Source organism: Anabrus simplex, chromosome 11, assembly GCF_040414725.1.
Source record: "Anabrus simplex isolate iqAnaSimp1 chromosome 11, ASM4041472v1, whole genome shotgun sequence".
NCBI lineage: Eukaryota > Metazoa > Arthropoda > Insecta > Orthoptera > Tettigoniidae > Anabrus > Anabrus simplex.
The window spans coordinates 57,686,101-57,696,883 of record NC_090275.1 but is presented as its reverse complement, the minus strand read 5'-3'; the positions used below and the strand labels follow the sequence as shown (position 1 = coordinate 57,696,883).

Sequence of the window (10,783 nt, the reverse complement as noted above, 5' to 3'; positions counted from 1 at the left end):
TCCGCGAGAGGATATAAACTGCTGATTTTAGGGTCTCGGGGCCACTTCTGTTCCATCTTTCAGTGTATTAAGTACATAGCAGGAGGCGGGAAGCGCCTCTTTCTTCTTCAGCCGTTCAACAACAGGTAATGGCCTATTAATAACTTCTTTTCTTGCTAGGTCGGCAGTTTAACACTCGCGGCGGGTTCGAAGCATTTCCATCATGTAACCTTTTCCTAAAATGTAATTACTCTTTTCATCTTTTTCTTGTAAAGCTACATATTGGGATAGAGAGTGCTAACCCTCTCGAACTCCCACTCACATTTGTTTTGAGGTGAACTTATTTTCTCAAACTATTCTTCGTTTATGTAATGTAAAGTGTTCTTTTCTAAGTCACCTCTGTAGTATGGGATTAGCCCTTGCGTTAGCGGCCCAGAGCCAGATTAGGTTTTAAAAACAAAGTGTATCAGGAGTGCGGTTAGCCTCCTCTCAAATTGTTATTTTAGAGGTCATGTAATCAACCTTCTTTTCATGTAATAGACCTCAGTAGGTTGGGTATTTTATCCCTGTGAATACGTCCTTAGAGGACAGCTTGAAGGTAGAGTTTGGGGTGGCCTTTGAGAGGCTTAAATTTTGAGGGCGGATCGCTCTTTTGAAAATGGAGTGTCATATGCCTCGTGGAGGCTTTTCTGTGTAATTCGGAGCCAGGGGCTCCTAGGGATGAATGGGGTTTTCTGCCCCTCTGTTAAAACTTGTGTTTGTGGTAAAACTGAGCTGATCGCTGAAGTCAGGGCGTGAAGCCCAAAACCTGTAAATATTGTAACTCCCCTTGTTTTGCTACATTGTACCTGCCATGTCTGTTATTGCTTTGTTTTTGAAAAGAAAATATAACCTCGTTAAATTTTAAAATTAATTTCACTTTAGTAGCTTGAGATCCATTCACCACCCAGCACCTTCTTTCATGCATAACTACCGCTAAAACACGGTAACAAGTGGTAGCAGAGCGTGGTTGAATGGGTCTCAATTTAGCCCCTTTTGACGGCTAAACATTGCTTTGATTCGAACTCTAACAATTTTCTCAGTTGCTGGAATTTTTTGAGTTTTTCAAAATTGTTCTGTCATCATGCCCGGCCCTCGCGATGTTCTCCTCCTTAACTACTTGCGCAAAGAGGAGTTGATATACGAGTTAACTATCAGAAATGTGCAATCTGGAGGCACGGTTGCAATCGACACCAACAAGCTTAGGGAGTCCCTTGATTTGCCCATTTCCATCCCCAACTTGGGAGAGAAAGAAATTGATGACTCTCTTTCCACGATTGTCGAGAATATTACTGGGCTAGCATCTGTAGTCAGCTTTTTTGATGAAAACGATCCGTCTCCTAATCAAATTAAGCGTGTGCAAGGCAGGCTGTATCACTTTGCAAATAGAGTTAATGATCTGTTGTCTCTAAAGGTGAATGACGTTCAGAGGAAGGACGCTAATACGCTCCTTGAAACTATTTCTGAATTGTCTAATAAGGTCACTCAATTGTTAACCGGCGAAGTTCCTCCCAAAACTGATCAACCCGCCACGGTGAATGTAGGTAACGAGGAAGAGCCTCCTCAGGGAGAAGTCAATAGGATAACCGTTGCTGCTCAAACTATCTCTGCCCCATCGAACAACGAATCTGAACGCCGTGCGTCATTGAGTAACATCCGCTCTGAATTAACTTCTTTGCCATTGAAACCTTTAATGACTATGTCACCTGGGTTCAGCAGCTTGCCTCATCCATTGGCAATGTTGCTCAGAGGTATATCCAAGTTTTCCGTTAATACCACCAGTGACGTAATTTCATTTTTAAGATTTCTAGTGGAATTTCAGGATCATGCCCTTGTGTTTTCTCTTTCCCCATGTCAAATTTTGCAAATTATCTATCCTTATGCTATTGGTGTTCTATCTGACAAAATAGTTAGAGCCATTGCCGAGCAATCTTCTATCGAGGATTTCCATGCCCATTTGCTAGCTAACTTCATCCCGGCTAGGGCCAGGTCCTCCCTTATTCAGAAGTACTATTATCGTGTACAGCGTTTGGATGAAAACTTGGCTGATTTCATACAGGACATTAAGTTTTATACTAGGGTGTTTGCTCTCCACTTCCCTGAGGATCAGATCGTGCAAGCTATTGTCGAAGGGATTTCACCACCCTACAGGTCATATTTGTGTTTCGCGGCGTGCCCGCAAACCTTCTCTGAACTGGAAGCATTGGCCGTCTCAGCGGAAGGAGTTAGATACGCCGATTCTTTGCGTGTCGCGAAAGAACCCCCGCCTTCCTTTAGTAACACTCGGCCTCCACCTCGCCGACCAGTCAATCCCCGTAAATGTTATGCTTGCGGGTCGCCTGACCATCTGCGCAACAAGTGTCCACTGATCAAGCCAAGTGGGACTAGGAATGGAGCTGGTTCATCACAAGGCTGTTTTAAGTGTGGGGCCTTCTCACATATCGCCAAGAATTGCCCAAACTCAAATAGCACCCCCTCCTGCTCAACTTCTGGTGCAAATTTCAGCTATGCCAATAATAAAAAGTGACTAGTGGCGTCGGCTGAGCCGACTAATCCATCTTCCCGAGATTCAGCCCCTAGTAAACAGGTTGTAAATGCAGAGGACGACCAGCCTTCAAATTCATCTTTTGAATGCCCTAAAGAGTGCCTTAGGATTGCGGCGGATACCCCCGCACCTGTTCCTTTTCTTAAGATTGAGTTAAATAACGAGCCTATAACAGCTCTCTTAGATTCAGGCAGTGTTTGTTCCATTATTTCGGCTGATTGGTATTCTAAATTGAAAGCTGTTTGTAAACTCCCTGACTATGACTCATCTCCTGTTAAATATGTTTCGGCTAATTCATCTCCATTAGAAATTCTAGGTTCCTTACTGGTCAAAATTCGTGTTTTTAAATTTACATGGAAAACCAAATTGTTTGTGGCCAAGCACTTGTCTTGCCCCATCATACTGGGAGCGGACTTTATTTCTCACACTGGTCTTGTGCTCGATCTCCAGTCTAGGTCGTGCACATTCAAATTTGCTTCTAGTTGTAAAATACCACTATTAAAGTGTAATTCTGTGTCATGTTTTTCTATTTCGCCTACCCAGGATGAGATGTTGTTAGACCTTAGACATCTACCTGAGGAGCAGGCTAATAGTATTCGTAAATTATGTCAGTCATTTCCAGAGGTATTCACTGATACTCTTGGTGTTACTGATCTTATTGAATACAAAATTGAGGTCACGGATTCGATTCCTGTCCGTTTTCCACCTTATAGGCTATCTCCACCTAAAATGAAGGCTCTAAAAGAAATCATCGATCAGATGTTGAAGGATGGTATTATTAGGCCCTCTAAGTCAGCGTATTCTTCGCCTATTTTTCTAGTCCCGAAACCCCAAGGAGGCTTCAGGCCTGTCATTGATTACAGGGCTCTCAATCGGAAGGTGGTGTTGCAATCTGTGCCCCTTCCCGACCTTCATTCTTGTTTTTCATGGTTTCGTAAGGCCAAGTTCTTCACGATCTTGGATTTGAATCAGGCCTACAACCAAATTCCTCTAGCCGAAGAGTCTAAACATCTTACAGCGTTTGCCACGGACTGGAATTTATACGAATACAACCGCGTGCCTTTAGGGCTCCCCACGGGGGCAGCTGTGCTCACTAGGCTACTAGATAGGGTCTTTTCCGACATCAAATTTGAGTACTTATATCACTACTTGGATGATGTCGTCGTATTTTCCGAAACCTTTGAAGAACATCTAGACCATCTGCGAGAAGTTCTCAATCGCCTTCGTAAGGCTGGGTTAACTGTTAAGTTGTCCAAGGTTGCCTTTGCTAAGCCCTCTATGTCATTCCTAGGGCATATTGTGTCACCCGATGGAGTAGCAGTCGATCATTCTAGAACACAGGCCATCCGTGATTTTAAACCTCCCAAGGACATTAAAGGTATCGCCAGGTTCATCGGTATGGTGAATTTCTTCAGAAAGTTCATTCCTAACTTTGCTAATAGAGCGGCGCCCTTAAACCTTCTACGTAGGAAAGGCATCAAATTTGAGTGGGGACCTTCTCAACAAGCCGCTTTTGAAGATCTGAAATTAGCTCTCTGTAATGCCCCTGTACTTGCTATGCCTGATTTCTCGAAGAAATTCATCGTCCAAACGGACGCGTCGTCGTCAGCTGTAGCTGCAGTCCTTCTTCAAGAGACTGAACTAGGGAGGCGACCCATCGCCTATGCGTCTAGGACATTGTCGGCTCAAGAAGCCAAGTATTCCATCTATGAGCTCGAAGGGTTGGCAGTCTTATTCGCCTTAGAAAAGTTCCGTCTCTATCTGGAACATGTCAAATTCGACCTGGAGACAGATAACCAAGCCTTAAGCTGGGTCTTAGGTAGGCCGCGTCGTACTGGTCGTATAGCCCGTTGGGCCATCCGTATTTCTGCCTTCCAATTCGATGTACGGCATATCAGAGGTACCGAAAATGTTGTGGCGGATGGACTCAGCCGTATGTTTTCAAACGAGGTCGAGACCCAGGAACCGATCGACAGTTCATCACCTTCCGAGTCCATACTATCTGAGGTTAATGCCATCCTAACAGATGCTCCCATGCTCTTTAGGGATATCGAGAAATACCAACGTGAAGATCCGACGCTGGCTCCGATAATGGAAACCCTTTCTTCTGGGGAACATGCTGTCCCTTATGTTCTGAGGAATGGTGTTTTATGTTGCCCTTCGAGGCATGACAAGATGATGAAGGTTGTCGTTCCAGCTGTTCTTGTGCCTATGATCTTCAAGTATTATCATGAGACCCCATTAGGAGGGCATCTTGGAATCTTTAAAACCCGTGAAAAAATTCGTGAAATGTTCATTTGGAAAGGTATGGACGGTGAAATCCGTGAACTTGTAAAAGCTTGTAAATCTTGTTTGCTTAGTAAACCCACCATGTCCACCAAGGTAGGCCTTTTGTCTTCGCATCAAGCGTCGCGCCCCATGGAACGCCTGTATATCGATTATGTAGGACCCTTCCCCCAGTCAAAGGGTAATGCTAACAAGTTCATCTTTGTGTGCGTAGATGGCTTTACTAGATTTTCTTGGTTATTTCCGACTAAGCTGGCTACCGCTCAGTCCACCATTACTTGCCTAAATTCTATTTTTGCTTCTTTTGGTCCGTGCCAATACATTGTATCTGATAATGCTAAGGCTTTTACATCTAATTTATTTCGTAAATTCTGTTTTGACTTGTTCATCTCCCATGTAACTACTTCCGCTTATTACCCTCAACCATCTCTGGCTGAACGGGTTAACCGTAATCTCAGGTCCGCACTGATTGCCTATCATCATGAAGATCATTCTAGGTGGGACACGTCCCTGCATTGGTTAGCTTTTGCTTTGAATTCGGCGGTTCATGAATCACACAAGTTTACTCCAGCTTCTTTGATGTTTAAGTTTGTTCCCAACACGCCGCTCTCTAACCTCTGGTCTCTGAGTGACATTCTGCCCGAGACAATAGATCCGGACAACATTAAAGATCTTTGGAAGAAGGCTAAAGCTAATCTTAAAGTGTCTCATGAAAAGGTTAGGGAAAGGTATGATCGTGGACGGAGACCCACCACTTTGAAGGTAGGTGACCAGGTTATGGTAAAAAATTTTGTTCCCGCGGGCAAGCTTGCCCCCAGATTTCATGGGCCTTGTATCATTCTCGATTTTCTTACGCCGGTTACCTTATTGCTAAGTAATCCAGCCACCGAGAGGATATTTAGAGTTCACCTGTCCCAGGTGAAACCGGTGTAATTTCTGTGTTGACTTGCTTCATATTATTTTGAAAGGATATGAAGGTTATATATTTTTTTTTTTTTGAGTTTCACTTTTAAGGCATTCTGCCCCTTCTGTAATATTTTGGTTTTAGATGTAAGCCTTGTGTAAAACCTGCCCCGACCCGTTAAACTGCCATCCTGTTCTTGCCACGGCCATTACCACGCTCCCGTCTCCTGCTCCACCTTACACTGTGGCTTCATAATAGTAAATGCCATGGATATCTACACGCCGCTGGCCCCTCAACCTCTCCACAAGCCTGTACCCTCAAAGAAAATGATAGTCCAACACAATTCTGCCGCCTAGCTTTAATGTTTCAGCGCCCCCGCAGCCGCGCAGCGCCGTGCAGCGACTGGGGAGGGGGATGGGCCCCCTCCTCTCCAGCGAGGACGACATGTGCATGGCGAGCCGGAGCTCTCCTCCCGGCCAAGGCTGATGTGCGGCGCACGACCTGCTACATGCCCGCAGCCTGTATCTGTTCACCGCGGGCGCGGCGTACTTCAACACCTCTGCTCCCCTCATAGTGCGGGCGAGCGGTATCTCAGGGTACTTGAGGGGTCCGAGCGGCCTCCGTTGGACGCAAGCTGCAACGGCCGGTCTGGCCATCCGACTCAATCTACATCAACTACATGGACAGTCACCATAAGCAATAACTACACTTGGGAATTCAACAACAATATTTGGTGGACATTGCCAAATTTTTCATCACTTTCAAGTATTAAAAGTTTATCTTCAGAAATTCAAATTCTACAAACATAAAGACTTTCATTCACCTGAAACAACAACATTTTGAAACTGAATTAAGAAATCTTGTAAATGCTTCTGCTATCTATCTTCGTATCAACATCATTACTTGGACTTTGTTTCAAACTGATTTCATGTGTCACCCCTGGAGGAACTTTTGGGGGGGGAGGTCTGTACCGGGCGGTACACCTCTACACCGTTTATTTAAAAGTTGCGCCAGTTGAAACTCCTCTTCTGGAGGAAGGTTGAACTTTATCTACACTATTAATCTACTAATTTCTCAGAAGATGTCACTACCTGGAAATTTTTGGGTTTGTGAACTGTGTCATTTTTGATGTGTTTTTGTTTCGCTTGAAGTAAGAAGTGTGAACTTTCTCTTCTAGAGGACACTACTTAAGATCAACAATAGTGCGACCTAGTGCGGAGTCAAAGAACTATTTTGTTGGAGAAATTTTTATTTCAAGAGTTTGTTCTTTGTTAAATTTCTTTCTGTCATTGTTTAAGTTGGCTGTATACCCCTCTTTTCCCCTTAGTTTGGATCTAGCCAATCCCGAATTTCTTTAATTAATTTTCCACCAATAATGTGTTTCCTTTTCCTCTATGTAGGGGTTTCTTTTCCCTAGCCAATAAAAATTTTGTGGGAGGGTGTTTTCTTTCCCCTAAGGCCTAGAATCTTCCGCGAGAGGATATAAACTGCTGATTTTAGGGTCTCGGGGCCACTTCTGTTCCATCTTTCAGTGTATTAAGTACATAGCAGGAGGCGGGAAGCGCCTCTTTCTTCTTCAGCCGTTCAACAACAGGTAATGGCCTATTAATAACTTCTTTTCTTGCTAGGTCGGCAGTTTAACACTCGCGGCGGGTTCGAAGCATTTCCATCATGTAACCTTTTCCTAAAATGTAATTACTCTTTTCATCTTTTTCTTGTAAAGCTACATATTGGGATAGAGAGTGCTAACCCTCTCGAACTCCCACTCACATTTGTTTTGAGGTGAACTTATTTTCTCAAACTATTCTTCGTTTATGTAATGTAAAGTGTTCTTTTCTAAGTCACCTCTGTAGTATGGGATTAGCCCTTGCGTTAGCGGCCCAGAGCCAGATTAGGTTTTAAAAACAAAGTGTATCAGGAGTGCGGTTAGCCTCCTCTCAAATTGTTATTTTAGAGGTCATGTAATCAACCTTCTTTTCATGTAATAGACCTCAGTAGGTTGGGTATTTTATCCCTGTGAATACGTCCTTAGAGGACAGCTTGAAGGTAGAGTTTGGGGTGGCCTTTGAGAGGCTTAAATTTTGAGGGCGGATCGCTCTTTTGAAAATGGAGTGTCATATGCCTCGTGGAGGCTTTTCTGTGTAATTCGGAGCCAGGGGCTCCTAGGGATGAATGGGGTTTTCTGCCCCTCTGTTAAAACTTGTGTTTGTGGTAAAACTGAGCTGATCGCTGAAGTCAGGGCGTGAAGCCCAAAACCTGTAAATATTGTAACTCCCCTTGTTTTGCTACATTGTACCTGCCATGTCTGTTATTGCTTTGTTTTTGAAAAGAAAATATAACCTCGTTAAATTTTAAAATTAATTTCACTTTAGTAGCTTGAGATCCATTCACCACCCAGCACCTTCTTTCATGCATAACTACCGCTAAAACACGGTAACAATCATCATCATCATCATCATCATCTGTTTACCCTCCAGGTTCGGTTTTTCCCTCGGACTTAGCGAGGGATCCCACCTCTACCGCCTCAAGGGCAGTGTCCTGGAGCTTCAGACTCTTGGTCGAGGTATACAACTGGGGAGTATGACCAGTACCTCGCCCAGGCGGCCTCACTTGCTGTTCTCAACAGGGGCCTTGTGGGGGATGGGAAAATTGGAAGAGATAGACATGGATGAAGGAAGGAAGCGGCCGTGGCCTGAAGTTAGATGTCATCATGGCATTTGCCAGGAGAAGAACTGAGAAACCACTTCGGGGAGGCTGAGTGGACCCCATTCCAGTCTTCGTACAACTTATTAAATTTCGTGGCTGAGCCGGAAATCGAACCCGAGTTTCCGAGGGTCATAACAAAATTATGGAGCAGAAAGAAGAAGAAGCCTTAAAATGACTTAATGAATAGGCATTTCTGTAATCTGGGGGCCATGTAGGATAGCAATGACTGTCGTGCACCAATGGCATGCCTTCAAAATCCGGGCTTGGTTATGAGCAATACGTAAGGAAAACACAGATACTTGTTGCATGTTATAATGACGTATCTTAATGTTCAGAACATGTTTGTCACTTCAATACCTTTTGTTTTGCAGGGTACTGCAATGCCGCCGTTACCTCACACTTCATCCAGTTTTAGAGTTCGGGACTACAAGATTCCAAATTTATCTTATCAAAATTCTTGACCCCAACGTGATTTGAACACGCAACCTTCTGATCTGGAGTCAGACGCGCTACCGTTGCGCCACGGAGTCGTACTGCTTGCGTGTTACTCCTCGGTAGTATAGCCCCACAACACCAAAAACGCAACATAAGACGTATACGGTCGTTGTTAGTGTGATTACCTGCTACCCCAGGAAGCCCGGGTTGGATTCCCAGCTCTGTCACGAAACTTGGAAAGAAGTACGGTGGCTGGAACGATATCCACTCAGCCTCGGGAGATAAACTGGGTAGAGGGGGTTTGAATCCCACCTCAGACACCCTCAGAGTGGTTTCACGTCGTTTACCACTTCCCTGCAGTCAAATGCCGGGATGGTACATGCGAGCACAGAAATGGTGTCCCGGTATAAACAAAGCATGGTATACCGCCACCTCCACGCTTAACGCATTGCTGCAGGTAGACAGCCCGCTACAAGACTGTTGTGATTGACATGAGCACAGTGGGGGATGTATAGCAATACACACACCCTGCCTTCAGCACTACCCCTTCACTCCCTCGCCACCTTTCAGTACTGGAGTGGGGCAGTGTTGATTGTTTACGTCGGGACACCATTTCTGTGCTTGCATGTACCTAACTTAAGGCCAGGGCCGCTTCCTTCCCTCTTCCTTGTTCATCCCTTCCAATCTTCCTATCCCGCCCCCCACAAGGCCCCTGTTCAGCATAGCAAATGAGGCTACGTGGGCGATGTACTGGTCCTCCTCCTCAGTTGTAGCCTACCCCCCCAGACACAAAGTCTCACGCTCCAGGACACTGCTCTTAGTCCGAGGGAAAAAGCAACCCTGGAGTGTAAACGAATTAAGAAGGAGTAGGAGAAGAAGAAGAAGAAGAAGAAGAAGAAGAAGAAGACGAAGAAGAAGAAGAATACATCAAAAGTAAAGAGTGTGTTACGTTTACACTCGAACGCCTGGGAGGTTGTCAGGTAGCATCTAACACTCTTAGTTTACGAAACGAAGTTGTTCTGCTCACTGCCTGTATACTGACCCTGTGATAAAGATAAGTGAGTGGATGGAATGTAAAAGGTCCGTTGCAAACAGAACAGATTCTGAGTAACTCCGTACAGCACCTGCATAGTTAGTCGTAACGTTCTGAGCCCGGATAGCATTAAGCTCTTAACCTAAGGGATCAGTGTTGAAATAACTGTTCGGGTGAGTTGTTTTTGTCTGAGACATGGACTCGAAGGTGGAATTAATAATGTATGTGAGTTTACAACTTAGTTTCGTTCCTGATACGGGGGTCGGGGACGAAGGGAGATGAATTTATATACCATAGTTTTTGCGTCCAGGAACCCTTCCCGACGCCAGCCACAGTTGAGGAACTACGAATGATCAAATTAAAGGTGGACATTCTTTTTCTTATTCTTCTTATTCTTATCCGGCGTCTTCTTCTTAATCTGTTTACCCTCCAGGGTTGTTTTTTTTCCCTCGGACTCAGTGAGGGATCCCACCTCTACCGCCTCAAGGGCAGTGTCCTGGAGCGTGAGACTTTAGGTCGGGGGGATACAGCTGGAAGGAGGACCAGCACCTCGTCCAGGCGGCCTCACTTGCTATGCTGAACAGGGGCCGTGTGGGGAGATGGGAAGATTGGAAGGGATAGACAAGGAAGAGGGAAGGAATCGGCCGTGGCCTTAAGTTAGGTACCATCCGGGCCTTTGCCTGGAGGAGAAGTGGAAAACCACGGGAAACCACTTCAAGGATGGCTGAGGAGAGAATCGATCCCCCCTTTGCTTGGTTGACTTGCCGAGGCTGAGTGATCCCGTTCCAGCCGCCGTACCAGTTTTCAAACTGGAAACTACCCGATGAAAAATGACAGGCGCCAGGAGGCAAACTGC

The 10,783-nt window shown here is 45.1% G+C and overlaps 1 non-coding gene across 1 annotated transcript; it reads right to left on the bottom strand.

The window, feature by feature from the left end:
* Positions 1-8,917: 8,917 nt before the first annotated feature.
* TRNAW-CCA (transfer RNA tryptophan (anticodon CCA)) lies at positions 8,918-8,989 on the bottom strand. The gene has a single exon. It is a non-coding gene; the product is annotated as a tRNA-Trp (tRNA).
* Positions 8,990-10,783: the final 1,794 nt, after the last annotated feature.